At 50.0% G+C, this 12490-nt stretch overlaps 7 non-coding genes across 7 annotated transcripts; all 7 read right to left on the bottom strand.

The window, feature by feature from the left end:
• Positions 1–248: 248 nt before the first annotated feature.
• Positions 249–320, bottom strand: TRNAG-UCC (transfer RNA glycine (anticodon UCC)). Its single transcript has one exon. It is a non-coding gene; the product is annotated as a tRNA-Gly (tRNA).
• A 2442-nt stretch (positions 321–2762) lies between these two features.
• On the bottom strand, positions 2763–2834 carry TRNAG-UCC (transfer RNA glycine (anticodon UCC)). The gene has a single exon. It is a non-coding gene; the product is annotated as a tRNA-Gly (tRNA).
• Positions 2835–4008: 1174 nt separating this feature from the next.
• TRNAG-UCC (transfer RNA glycine (anticodon UCC)) lies at positions 4009–4080 on the bottom strand. The gene has a single exon. It is a non-coding gene; the product is annotated as a tRNA-Gly (tRNA).
• A 2439-nt stretch (positions 4081–6519) lies between these two features.
• Positions 6520–6591, bottom strand: TRNAG-UCC (transfer RNA glycine (anticodon UCC)). Its single transcript has one exon. It is a non-coding gene; the product is annotated as a tRNA-Gly (tRNA).
• A 2431-nt stretch (positions 6592–9022) lies between these two features.
• Positions 9023–9094, bottom strand: TRNAG-UCC (transfer RNA glycine (anticodon UCC)). Its single transcript has one exon. It is a non-coding gene; the product is annotated as a tRNA-Gly (tRNA).
• Positions 9095–10279: 1185 nt separating this feature from the next.
• Positions 10280–10351, bottom strand: TRNAG-UCC (transfer RNA glycine (anticodon UCC)). Its single transcript has one exon. It is a non-coding gene; the product is annotated as a tRNA-Gly (tRNA).
• Positions 10352–11536: 1185 nt separating this feature from the next.
• Positions 11537–11608, bottom strand: TRNAG-UCC (transfer RNA glycine (anticodon UCC)). Its single transcript has one exon. It is a non-coding gene; the product is annotated as a tRNA-Gly (tRNA).
• Between the last annotated feature and the right edge of the window lie 882 nt (positions 11609–12490).

The following is a 12490-nucleotide window of genomic DNA, read 5'->3' as shown; positions in this document are numbered from 1 at the left end:
CCTGCTGGGACCAAGGCCCGTCAGGGCAAGGCGAATAGGCCTTTGTCAGGCCTTCGTCAGGGCTTTGTCGGGGAGGGGCCAGGAGCCCTGCTCGCTTCAATCCCCTCACCGATAGACAGTTGCAGAAACTAGGATGCAAGAACCTTTCCTGGATGGGGTTTTGATTTTCACGAAAAGTGTGTCAGCTTTGCTTTCAGCATGAGTCTGATTTCCAAAAAATGCATTTTGAACAATTTAAAGATTTGATCTGCGTTGGCCGGGAATCGAACCCGGGTCAACTGCTTGGAAGGCAGCTATGCTCACCACTATACCACCAACGCCTGCCTGTCTGGGCTATCTGATGGAGCGGCCCTTAGAAATAAGAATAAGTCATTGGCTGGGAATGAAAAAAGCTTGCGTTTGACGCAGAAGCAGTTCGCATCATGAGGTCTTGCCGGTCAGCCCAACATTTCCCCGGGACCCCTTAAAAAAGGAGCTTGGTTTTAAGTTTGGTTTGATTGAACAGTGCATTTTGTTGGCTGGGCTGGGACCCTCTCCTATTTAGCGCAAGAGTGGAACGAGGCAGCAAGTTCAAGGAATGACATTGCATCCAGGCACTTACAGCTCTTTGTGCCCTAATGCCATGACACAAAAACATAATTTGAAAAAAGTTAGCAGAGGATGGTTTCGATCCATCGACCTCTGGGTTATGGGCCCAGCACGCTTCCGCTGCGCCACTCTGCTGGTTGGAGAACAAAAGCTTTTCTGGGCTTTTACAGCCTACAAACCGACAACCCTAGACCCATTTTCGAGTGAAGCGGGCAGTAGGCCTTACAAAGCCAAACAACCTGCAACCACGCACTCCCATCCCATGGCCTTTTGCAGACAGGCCTCATTTCTCTAGCTCACACCCTAACTGCCAACACCCCTTCCCCTTCTCTCTCTGTCTCTCTCTCTCTGTCTCTCTCTCTCATTCTCTCTCTCTCGCAAATAGATACTTTACTTCCCAGGTGCAACAAAACAAGCCTTCTCGAGCTGGCAGATATGGGAAGGAAGGAAGGAAGGGCCAGTTTGGAAACTCAACTCAATTACCATAAATCCCCTGCTAAGGGTTATGGGAGGGAGGAATGAAGGAACTTTGCTTCAGGGAAAGGGCTGCTGCTGCTTCAGCATGTGAGGAGCGCAGCCACACGTTTCACCTTCTTCAGTATGTTGGTTTACAGGATGAGAGAGATCCTGAAACCTCACTCTAATAGGCTGAGGTGCTGTGCTCGGTGGCCTGCTGGGACCAAGGCCCGTCAGGGCAAGGCGAATAGGCCTTTGTCAGGCCTTCGTCAGGGCTTTGTCGGGGAGGGGCCAGGAGCCCTGCTCGCTTCAATCCCCTCACCGATAGACAGTTGCAGAAACTAGGATGCAAGAACCTTTCCTGGATGGGGTTTTGATTTTCACGAAAAGTGTGTCAGCTTTGCTTTCAGCATGAGTCTGATTTCCAAAAAATGCATTTTGAACAATTTAAAGATTTGATCTGCGTTGGCCGGGAATCAAACCCGGGTCAACTGCTTGGAAGGCAGCTATGCTCACCACTATACCACCAACGCCTGCCTGTCTGGGCTATCTGATGGAGCGGCCCTTAGAAATAAGAATAAGTCATTGGCTGGGAATGAAAAAAGCTTGCGTTTGACGCAGAAGCAGTTCGCATCATGAGGTCTTGCCGGTCAGCCCAACATTTCCCCGGGACCCCTTAAAAAAGGAGCTTGGTTTTAAGTTTGGTTTGATTGAACAGTACATTTTGTTGGCTGGGCTGGGACCCTCTCCTATTTAGCGCAAGAGTGGAACGAGGCAGCAAGTTCAAGGAATGACATTGCATCCAGGCACTTACAGCTCTTTGTGCCCTAATGCCATGACACAAAAACATAATTTGAAAAAAGTTAGCAGAGGATGGTTTCGATCCATCGACCTCTGGGTTATGGGCCCAGCACGCTTCCGCTGCGCCACTCTGCTGGTTGGAGAACAAGAGCTTTTCTGGGCTTTTACAGCCTACAAACCGACAACCCTAGACCCAGTTTCGAGTGAAGCGGGCAGTAGGCCTTACAAAGCCAAACAACCTGCAACCACGCACTCCCATCCCATAGCCTTTTGCAGACAGGCCTCATTTCTCTAGCTCACACCCTAACTGCCAACACCCCTTCCCCTTCTCTCTCTGTCTCTCTCTCTCTGTCTCTCTCTCTCATTCTCTCTCTCTCGCAAATAGATACTTTACTTCCCAGGTGCAACAAAACAAGCCTTCTCGAGCTGGCAGATATGGGAAGGAAGGAAGGAAGGGCCAGTTTGGAAACTCAACTCAATTACCATAAATCCCCTGCTAAGGGTTATGGGAGGGAGGAATGAAGGAACTTTGCTTCAGGGAAAGGGCTGCTGCTGCTTCAGCATGTGAGGAGCGCAGCCACACGTTTCACCTTCTTCAGTATGTTGGTTTACAGGATGAGAGAGATCCTGAAACCTCACTCTAATAGGCTGAGGTGCTGTGCTCGGTGGCCTGCTGGGACCAAGGCCCGTCAGGGCAAGGCGAATAGGCCTTTGTCAGGCCTTCGTCAGGGCTTTGTCGGGGAGGGGCCAGGAGCCCTGCTCGCTTCAATCCCCTCACCGATAGACAGTTGCAGAAACTAGGATGCAAGAACCTTTCCTGGATGGGGTTTTGATTTTCACGAAAAGTGTGTCAGCTTTGCTTTCAGCATGAGTCTGATTTCCAAAAAATGCATTTTGAACAATTTAAAGATTTGATCTGCGTTGGCCGGGAATCGAACCCGGGTCAACTGCTTGGAAGGCAGCTATGCTCACCACTATACCACCAACGCCTGCCTGTCTGGGCTATCTGATGGAGCGGCCCTTAGAAATAAGAATAAGTCATTGGCTGGGAATGAAAAAAGCTTGCGTTTGACGCAGAAGCAGTTCGCATCATGAGGTCTTGCCGGTCAGCCCAACATTTCCCCGGGACCCCTTAAAATAGGAGCTTGGTTTTAAGTTTGGTTTGATTGAACAGTACATTTTGTTGGCTGGGCTGGGACCCTCTCCTATTTAGCGCAAGAGTGGAACGAGGCAGCAAGTTCAAGGAATGACATTGCATCCAGGCACTTACAGCTCTTTGTGCCCTAATGCCATGACACAAAAACATAATTTGAAAAAAGTTAGCAGAGGATGGTTTCGATCCATCGACCTCTGGGTTATGGGCCCAGCACGCTTCCGCTGCGCCACTCTGCTGGTTGGAGAACAAGAGCTTTTCTGGGCTTTTACAGCCTACAAACCGACAACCCTAGACCCAGTTTCGAGTGAAGCGGGCAGTAGGCCTTACAAAGCCAAACAACCTGCAACCACGCACTCCCATCCCATGGCCTTTTGCAGACAGGCCTCATTTCTCTAGCTCACACCCTAACTGCCAACACCCCTTCCCCTTCTCTCTCTGTCTCTCTCTCTCTGTCTCTCTCTCTCATTCTCTCTCTCTCGCAAATAGATACTTTACTTCCCAGGTGCAACAAAACAAGCCTTCTCGAGCTGGCAGATATGGGAAGGAAGGAAGGAAGGGCCAGTTTGGAAACTCAACTCAATTACCATAAATCCCCTGCTAAGGGTTATGGGAGGGAGGAATGAAGGAACTTTGCTTCAGGGAAAGGGCTGCTGCTGCTTCAGCATGTGAGGAGCGCAGCCACACGTTTCACCTTCTTCAGTATGTTGGTTTACAGGATGAGAGAGATCCTGAAACCTCACTCTAATAGGCTGAGGTGCTGTGCTCGGTGGCCTGCTGGGACCTTGGCCCGTCAGGGCAAGGCGAATAGGCCTTTGTCAGGCCTTTGTCGGGGAGGGGCCAGGAGCCCTGCTCGCTTCAATCCCCTCACCGATAGACAGTTGCAGAAACTAGGATGCAAGAACCTTTCCTGGATGGGGTTTTGATTTTCACGAAAAGTGTGTCAGCTTTGCTTTCAGCATGAGTCTGATTTCCAAAAAATGCATTTTGAACAATTTAAAGATTTGATCTGCGTTGGCCGGGAATCGAACCCGGGTCAACTGCTTGGAAGGCAGCTATGCTCACCACTATACCACCAACGCCTGCCTGTCTGGGCTATCTGATGGAGCGGCCCTTAGAAATAAGAATAAGTCATTGGCTGGGAATGAAAAAAGCTTGCGTTTGACGCAGAAGCAGTTCGCATCATGAGGTCTTGCCGGTCAGCCCAACATTTCCCCGGGACCCCTTAAAAAAGGAGCTTGGTTTTAAGTTTGGTTTGATTGAACAGTACATTTTGTTGGCTGGGCTGGGACCCTCTCCTATTTAGCGCAAGAGTGGAACGAGGCAGCAAGTTCAAGGAATGACATTGCATCCAGGCACTTACAGCTCTTTGTGCCCTAATGCCATGACACAAAAACATAATTTGAAAAAAGTTAGCAGAGGATGGTTTCGATCCATCGACCTCTGGGTTATGGGCCCAGCACGCTTCCGCTGCGCCACTCTGCTGGTTGGAGAACAAGAGCTTTTCTGGGCTTTTACAGCCTACAAACCGACAACCCTAGACCCAGTTTCGAGTGAAGCGGGCAGTAGGCCTTACAAAGCCAAACAACCTGCAACCACGCACTCCCATCCCATGGCCTTTTGCAGACAGGCCTCATTTCTCTAGCTCACACCCTAACTGCCAACACCCCTTCCCCTTCTCTCTCTGTCTCTCTCTCTCTGTCTCTCTCTCTCATTCTCTCTCTCTCGCAAATAGATACTTTACTTCCCAGGTGCAACAAAACAAGCCTTCTCGAGCTGGCAGATATGGGAAGGAAGGAAGGAAGGGCCAGTTTGGAAACTCAACTCAATTACCATAAATCCCCTGCTAAGGGTTATGGGAGGGAGGAATGAAGGAACTTTGCTTCAGGGAAAGGGCTGCTGCTGCTTCAGCATGTGAGGAGCGCAGCCACACGTTTCACCTTCTTCAGTATGTTGGTTTACAGGATGAGAGAGATCCTGAAACCTCACTCTAATAGGCTGAGGTGCTGTGCTCGGTGGCCTGCTGGGACCAAGGCCCGTCAGGGCAAGGCGAATAGGCCTTTGTCAGGCCTTCGTCAGGGCTTTGTCGGGGAGGGGCCAGGAGCCCTGCTCGCTTCAATCCCCTCACCGATAGACAGTTGCAGAAACTAGGATGCAAGAACCTTTCCTGGATGGGGTTTTGATTTTCACGAAAAGTGTGTCAGCTTTGCTTTCAGCATGAGTCTGATTTCCAAAAAATGCATTTTGAACAATTTAAAGATTTGATCTGCGTTGGCCGGGAATCGAACGGGTCAACTGCTTGGAAGGCAGCTATGCTCACCACTATACCACCAACGCCTGCCTGTCTGGGCTATCTGATGGAGCGGCCCTTAGAAATAAGAATAAGTCATTGGCTGGGAATGAAAAAAGCTTGCGTTTGACGCAGAAGCAGTTCGCATCATGAGGTCTTGCCGGTCAGCCCAACATTTCCCCGGGACCCCTTAAAAAAGGAGCTTGGTTTTAAGTTTGGTTTGATTGAACAGTGCATTTTGTTGGCTGGGCTGGGACCCTCTCCTATTTAGCGCAAGAGTGGACGAGGCAGCAAGTTCAAGGAATGACATTGCATCCAGGCACTTACAGCTCTTTGTGCCCTAATGCCATGACACAAAAACATAATTTGAAAAAAGTTAGCAGAGGATGGTTTCGATCCATCGACCTCTGGGTTATGGGCCCAGCACGCTTCCGCTGCGCCACTCTGCGGGTTGGAGAACAAAAGCTTTTCTGGGCTTTTACAGCCTACAAACCGACAACCCTAGACCCATTTTCGAGTGAAGCGGGCAGTAGGCCTTACAAAGCCAAACAACCTGCAACCACGCACTCCCATCCCATGGCCTTTTGCAGACAGGCCTCATTTCTCTAGCTCACACCCTAACTGCCAACACCCCTTCCCCTTCTCTCTCTGTCTCTCTCTGTCTGTCTCTCTCTCTCATTCTCTCTCTCTCGCAAATAGATACTTTACTTCCCAGGTGCAACAAAACAAGCCTTCTCGAGCTGGCAGATATGGGAAGGAAGGAAGGAAGGGCCAGTTTGGAAACTCAACTCAATTACCATAAATCCCCTGCTAAGGGTTATGGGAGGGAGGAATGAAGGAACTTTGCTTCAGGGAAAGGGCTGCTGCTGCTTCAGCATGTGAGGAGCGCAGCCACACGTTTCACCTTCTTCAGTATGTTGGTTTACAGGATGAGAGAGATCCTGAAACCTCACTCTAATAGGCTGAGGTGCTGTGCTCGGTGGCCTGCTGGGACCAAGGCCCGTCAGGGCAAGGCGAATAGGCCTTTGTCAGGCCTTCGTCAGGGCTTTGTCGGGGAGGGGCCAGGAGCCCTGCTCGCTTCAATCCCCTCACCGATAGACAGTTGCAGAAACTAGGATGCAAGAACCTTTCCTGGATGGGGTTTTGATTTTCACGAAAAGTGTGTCAGCTTTGCTTTCAGCATGAGTCTGATTTCCAAAAAATGCATTTTGAACAATTTAAAGATTTGATCTGCGTTGGCCGGGAATCGAACCCGGGTCAACTGCTTGGAAGGCAGCTATGCTCACCACTATACCACCAACGCCTGCCTGTCTGGGCTATCTGATGGAGCGGCCCTTAGAAATAAGAATAAGTCATTGGCTGGGAATGAAAAAAGCTTGCGTTTGACGCAGAAGCAGTTCGCATCATGAGGTCTTGCCGGTCAGCCCAACATTTCCCCGGGACCCCTTAAAAAAGGAGCTTGGTTTTAAGTTTGGTTTGATTGAACAGTGCATTTTGTTGGCTGGGCTGGGACCCTCTCCTATTTAGCGCAAGAGTGGAACGAGGCAGCAAGTTCAAGGAATGACATTGCATCCAGGCACTTACAGCTCTTTGTGCCCTAATGCCATGACACAAAAACATAATTTGAAAAAAGTTAGCAGAGGATGGTTTCGATCCATCGACCTCTGGATTATGGGCCCAGCACGCTTCCGCTGCGCCACTCTGCTGGTTGGAGAACAAAAGCTTTTCTGGGCTTTTACAGCCTACAAACCGACAACCCTAGACCCATTTTCGAGTGAAGCGGGCAGTAGGCCTTACAAAGCCAAACAACCTGCAACCACGCACTCCCATCCCATGGCCTTTTGCAGACAGGCCTCATTTCTCTAGCTCACACCCTAACTGCCAACACCCCTTCCCCTTCTCTCTCTGTCTCTCTCTGTCTGTCTCTCTCTCTCATTCTCTCTCTCTCGCAAATAGATACTTTACTTCCCAGGTGCAACAAAACAAGCCTTCTCGAGCTGGCAGATATGGGAAGGAAGGAAGGAAGGGCCAGTTTGGAAACTCAACTCAATTACCATAAATCCCCTGCTAAGGGTTATGGGAGGGAGGAATGAAGGAACTTTGCTTCAGGGAAAGGGCTGCTGCTGCTTCAGCATGTGAGGAGCGCAGCCACACGTTTCACCTTCTTCAGTATGTTGGTTTACAGGATGAGAGAGATCCTGAAACCTCACTCTAATAGGCTGAGGTGCTGTGCTCGGTGGCCTGCTGGGACCAAGGCCCGTCAGGGCAAGGCGAATAGGCCTTTGTCAGGCCTTCGTCAGGGCTTTGTCGGGGAGGGGCCAGGAGCCCTGCTCGCTTCAATCCCCTCACCGATAGACAGTTGCAGAAACTAGGATGCAAGAACCTTTCCTGGATGGGGTTTTGATTTTCACGAAAAGTGTGTCAGCTTTGCTTTCAGCATGAGTCTGATTTCCAAAAAATGCATTTTGAACAATTTAAAGATTTGATCTGCGTTGGCCGGGAATCGAATCCGGGTCAACTGCTTGGAAGGCAGCTATGCTCACCACTATACCACCAACGCCTGCCTGTCTGGGCTATCTGATGGAGCGGCCCTTAGAAATAAGAATAAGTCATTGGCTGGGAATGAAAAAAGCTTGCGTTTGACGCAGAAGCAGTTCGCATCATGAGGTCTTGCCGGTCAGCCCAACATTTCCCCGGGACCCCTTAAAAAAGGAGCTTGGTTTTAAGTTTGGTTTGATTGAACAGTACATTTTGTTGGCTGGGCTGGGACCCTCTCCTATTTAGCGCAAGAGTGGAACGAGGCAGCAAGTTCAAGGAATGACATTGCATCCAGGCACTTACAGCTCTTTGTGCCCTAATGCCATGACACAAAAACATAATTTGAAAAAAGTTAGCAGAGGATGGTTTCGATCCATCGACCTCTGGGTTATGGGCCCAGCACGCTTCCGCTGCGCCACTCTGCTGGTTGGAGAACAAGAGCTTTTCTGGGCTTTTACAGCCTACAAACCGACAACCCTAGACCCAGTTTCGAGTGAAGCGGGCAGTAGGCCTTACAAAGCCAAACAACCTGCAACCACGCACTCCCATCCCATGGCCATTTGCAGACAGGCCTCATTTCTCTAGCTCACACCCTAACTGCCAACACCCCTTCCCCTTCTCTCTCTGTCTCTCTCTCTCTGTCTCTCTCTCTCATTCTCTCTCTCTCGCAAATAGATACTTTACTTCCCAGGTGCAACAAAACAAGCCTTCTCGAGCTGGCAGATATGGGAAGGAAGGAAGGAAGGGCCAGTTTGGAAACTCAACTCAATTACCATAAATCCCCTGCTAAGGGTTATGGGAGGGAGGAATGAAGGAACTTTGCTTCAGGGAAAGGGCTGCTGCTGCTTCAGCATGTGAGGAGCGCAGCCACACGTTTCACCTTCTTCAGTATGTTGGTTTACAGGATGAGAGAGATCCTGAAACCTCACTCTAATAGGCTGAGGTGCTGTGCTCGGTGGCCTGCTGGGACCAAGGCCCGTCAGGGCAAGGCGAATAGGCCTTTGTCAGGCCTTTGTCGGGGAGGGGCCAGAAGCCCTGCTCGCTTCAATCCCCTCACCGATAGACAGTTGCAGAAACTAGGATGCAAGAACCTTTCCTGGATGGGGTTTTGATTTTCACGAAAAGTGTGTCAGCTTTGCTTTCAGCATGAGTCTGATTTCCAAAAAATGCATTTTGAACAATTTAAAGATTTGATCTGCGTTGGCCGGGAATCGAACCCGGGTCAACTGCTTGGAAGGCAGCTATGCTCACCACTATACCACCAACGCCTGCCTGTCTGGGCTATCTGATGGAGCGGCCCTTAGAAATAAGAATAAGTCATTGGCTGGGAATGAAAAAAGCTTGCGTTTGACGCAGAAGCAGTTCGCATCATGAGGTCTTGCCGGTCAGCCCAACATTTCCCCGGGACCCCTTAAAAAAGGAGCTTGGTTTTAAGTTTGGTTTGATTGAACAGTACATTTTGTTGGCTGGGCTGGGACCCTCTCCTATTTAGCGCAAGAGTGGAACGAGGCAGCAAGTTCAAGGAATGACATTGCATCCAGGCACTTACAGCTCTTTGTGCCCTAATGCCATGACACAAAAACATAATTTGAAAAAAGTTAGCAGAGGATGGTTTCGATCCATCGACCTCTGGGTTATGGGCCCAGCACGCTTCCGCTGCGCCACTCTGCTGGTTGGAGAACAAGAGCTTTTATGGGCTTTTACAGCCTACAAACCGACAACCCTAGACCCAGTTTCGAGTGAAGCGGGCAGTAGGCCTTACAAAGCCAAACAACCTGCAACCACGCACTCCCATCCCATAGCCTTTTGCAGACAGGCCTCATTTCTCTAGCTCACACCCTAACTGCCAACACCCCTTCCCCTTCTCTCTCTGTCTCTCTCTCTCTGTCTCTCTCTCTCATTCTCTCTCTCTCGCAAATAGATACTTTACTTCCCAGGTGCAACAAAACAAGCCTTCTCGAGCTGGCAGATATGGGAAGGAAGGAAGGAAGGGCCAGTTTGGAAACTCAACTCAATTACCATAAATCCCCTGCTAAGGGTTATGGGAGGGAGGAATGAAGGAACTTTGCTTCAGGGAAAGGGCTGCTGCTGCTTCAGCATGTGAGGAGCGCAGCCACACGTTTCACCTTCTTCAGTATGTTGGTTTACAGGATGAGAGAGATCCTGAAACCTCACTCTAATAGGCTGAGGTGCTGTGCTCGGTGGCCTGCTGGGACCAAGGCCCGTCAGGGCAAGGCGAATAGGCCTTTGTCAGGCCTTCGTCAGGGCTTTGTCGGGGAGGGGCCAGGAGCCCTGCTCGCTTCAATCCCCTCACCGATAGACAGTTGCAGAAACTAGGATGCAAGAACCTTTCCTGGATGGGGTTTTGATTTTCACGAAAAGTGTGTCAGCTTTGCTTTCAGCATGAGTCTGATTTCCAAAAAATGCATTTTGAACAATTTAAAGATTTGATCTGCGTTGGCCGGGAATCGAACCCGGGTCAACTGCTTGGAAGGCAGCTATGCTCACCACTATACCACCAACGCCTGCCTGTCTGGGCTATCTGATGGAGCGGCCCTTAGAAATAAGAATAAGTCATTGGCTGGGAATGAAAAAAGCTTGCGTTTGACGCAGAAGCAGTTCGCATCATGAGGTCTTGCCGGTCAGCCCAACATTTCCCCGGGACCCCTTAAAATAGGAGCTTGGTTTTAAGTTTGGTTTGATTGAACAGTACATTTTGTTGGCTGGGCTGGGACCCTCTCCTATTTAGCGCAAGAGTGGAACGAGGCAGCAAGTTCAAGGAATGACATTGCATCCAGGCACTTACAGCTCTTTGTGCCCTAATGCCATGACACAAAAACATAATTTGAAAAAAGTTAGCAGAGGATGGTTTCGATCCATCGACCTCTGGGTTATGGGCCCAGCACGCTTCCGCTGCGCCACTCTGCTGGTTGGAGAACAAGAGCTTTTCTGGGCTTTTACAGCCTACAAACCGACAACCCTAGACCCAGTTTCGAGTGAAGCGGGCAGTAGGCCTTACAAAGCCAAACAACCTGCAACCACGCACTCCCATCCCATGGCCTTTTGCAGACAGGCCTCATTTCTCTAGCTCACACCCTAACTGCCAACACCCCTTCCCCTTCTCTCTCTGTCTCTCTCTCTCTGTCTCTCTCTCTCATTCTCTCTCTCTCGCAAATAGATACTTTACTTCCCAGGTGCAACAAAACAAGCCTTCTCGAGCTGGCAGATATGGGAAGGAAGGAAGGAAGGGCCAGTTTGGAAACTCAACTCAATTACCATAAATCCCCTGCTAAGGGTTATGGGAGGGAGGAATGAAGGAACTTTGCTTCAGGGAAAGGGCTGCTGCTGCTTCAGCATGTGAGGAGCGCAGCCACACGTTTCACCTTCTTCAGTATGTTGGTTTACAGGATGAGAGAGATCCTGAAACCTCACTCTAATAGGCTGAGGTGCTGTGCTCGGTGGCCTGCTGGGACCAAGGCCCGTCAGGGCAAGGCGAATAGGCCTTTGTCAGGCCTTCGTCAGGGCTTTGTCGGGGAGGGGCCAGGAGCCCTGCTCGCTTCAATCCCCTCACCGATAGACAGTTGCAGAAACTAGGATGCAAGAACCTTTCCTGGATGGGGTTTTGATTTTCACGAAAAGTGTGTCAGCTTTGCTTTCAGCATGAGTCTGATTTCCAAAAAATGCATTTTGAACAATTTAAAGATTTGATCTGCGTTGGCCGGGAATCGAACCCGGGTCAACTGCTTGGAAGGCAGCTATGCTCACCACTATACCACCAACGCCTGCCTGTCTGTGCTATCTGATGGAGCGGCCCTTAGAAATAAGAATAAGTCATTGGCTGGGAATGAAAAAAGCTTGCGTTTGACGCAGAAGCAGTTCGCATCATGAGGTCTTGCCGGTCAGCCCAACATTTCCCCGGGACCCCTTAAAAAAGGAGCTTGGTTTTAAGTTTGGTTTGATTGAACAGTACATTTTGTTGGCTGGGCTGGGACCCTCTCCTATTTAGCGCAAGAGTGGAACGAGGCAGCAAGTTCAAGGAATGACATTGCATCCAGGCACTTACAGCTCTTTGTGCCCTAATGCCATGACACAAAAACATAATTTGAAAAAAGTTAGCAGAGGATGGTTTCGATCCATCGACCTCTGGGTTATGGGCCCAGCACGCTTCCGCTGCGCCACTCTGCTGGTTGGAGAACAAGAGCTTTTCTGGGCTTTTACAGCCTACAAACCGACAACCCTAGACCCAGTTTCGAGTGAAGCGGGCAGTAGGCCTTACAAAGCCAAACAACCTGCAACCACGCACTCCCATCCCATGGCCTTTTGCAGACAGGCCTCATTTCTCTAGCTCACACCCTAACTGCCAACACCCCTTCCCCTTCTCTCTCTGTCTCTCTCTCTCTGTCTCTCTCTCTCATTCTCTCTCTCTCGCAAATAGATACTTTACTTCCCAGGTGCAACAAAACAAGCCTTCTCGAGCTGGCAGATATGGGAAGGAAGGAAGGAAGGGCCAGTTTGGAAACTCAACTCAATTACCATAAATCCCCTGCTAAGGGTTATGGGAGGGAGGAATGAAGGAACTTTGCTTCAGGGAAAGGGCTGCTGCTGCTTCAGCATGTGAGGAGCGCAGCCACACGTTTCACCTTCTTCAGTATGTTGGTTTACAG

This window comes from Ambystoma mexicanum, chromosome 6q (genome assembly GCF_040938575.1).
Source record: "Ambystoma mexicanum isolate Mex_15411 chromosome 6q, UKY_AmexF1_1, whole genome shotgun sequence".
NCBI lineage: Eukaryota > Metazoa > Chordata > Amphibia > Caudata > Ambystomatidae > Ambystoma > Ambystoma mexicanum.
This window is presented reverse-complemented; position numbering and strand designations above follow the sequence as displayed.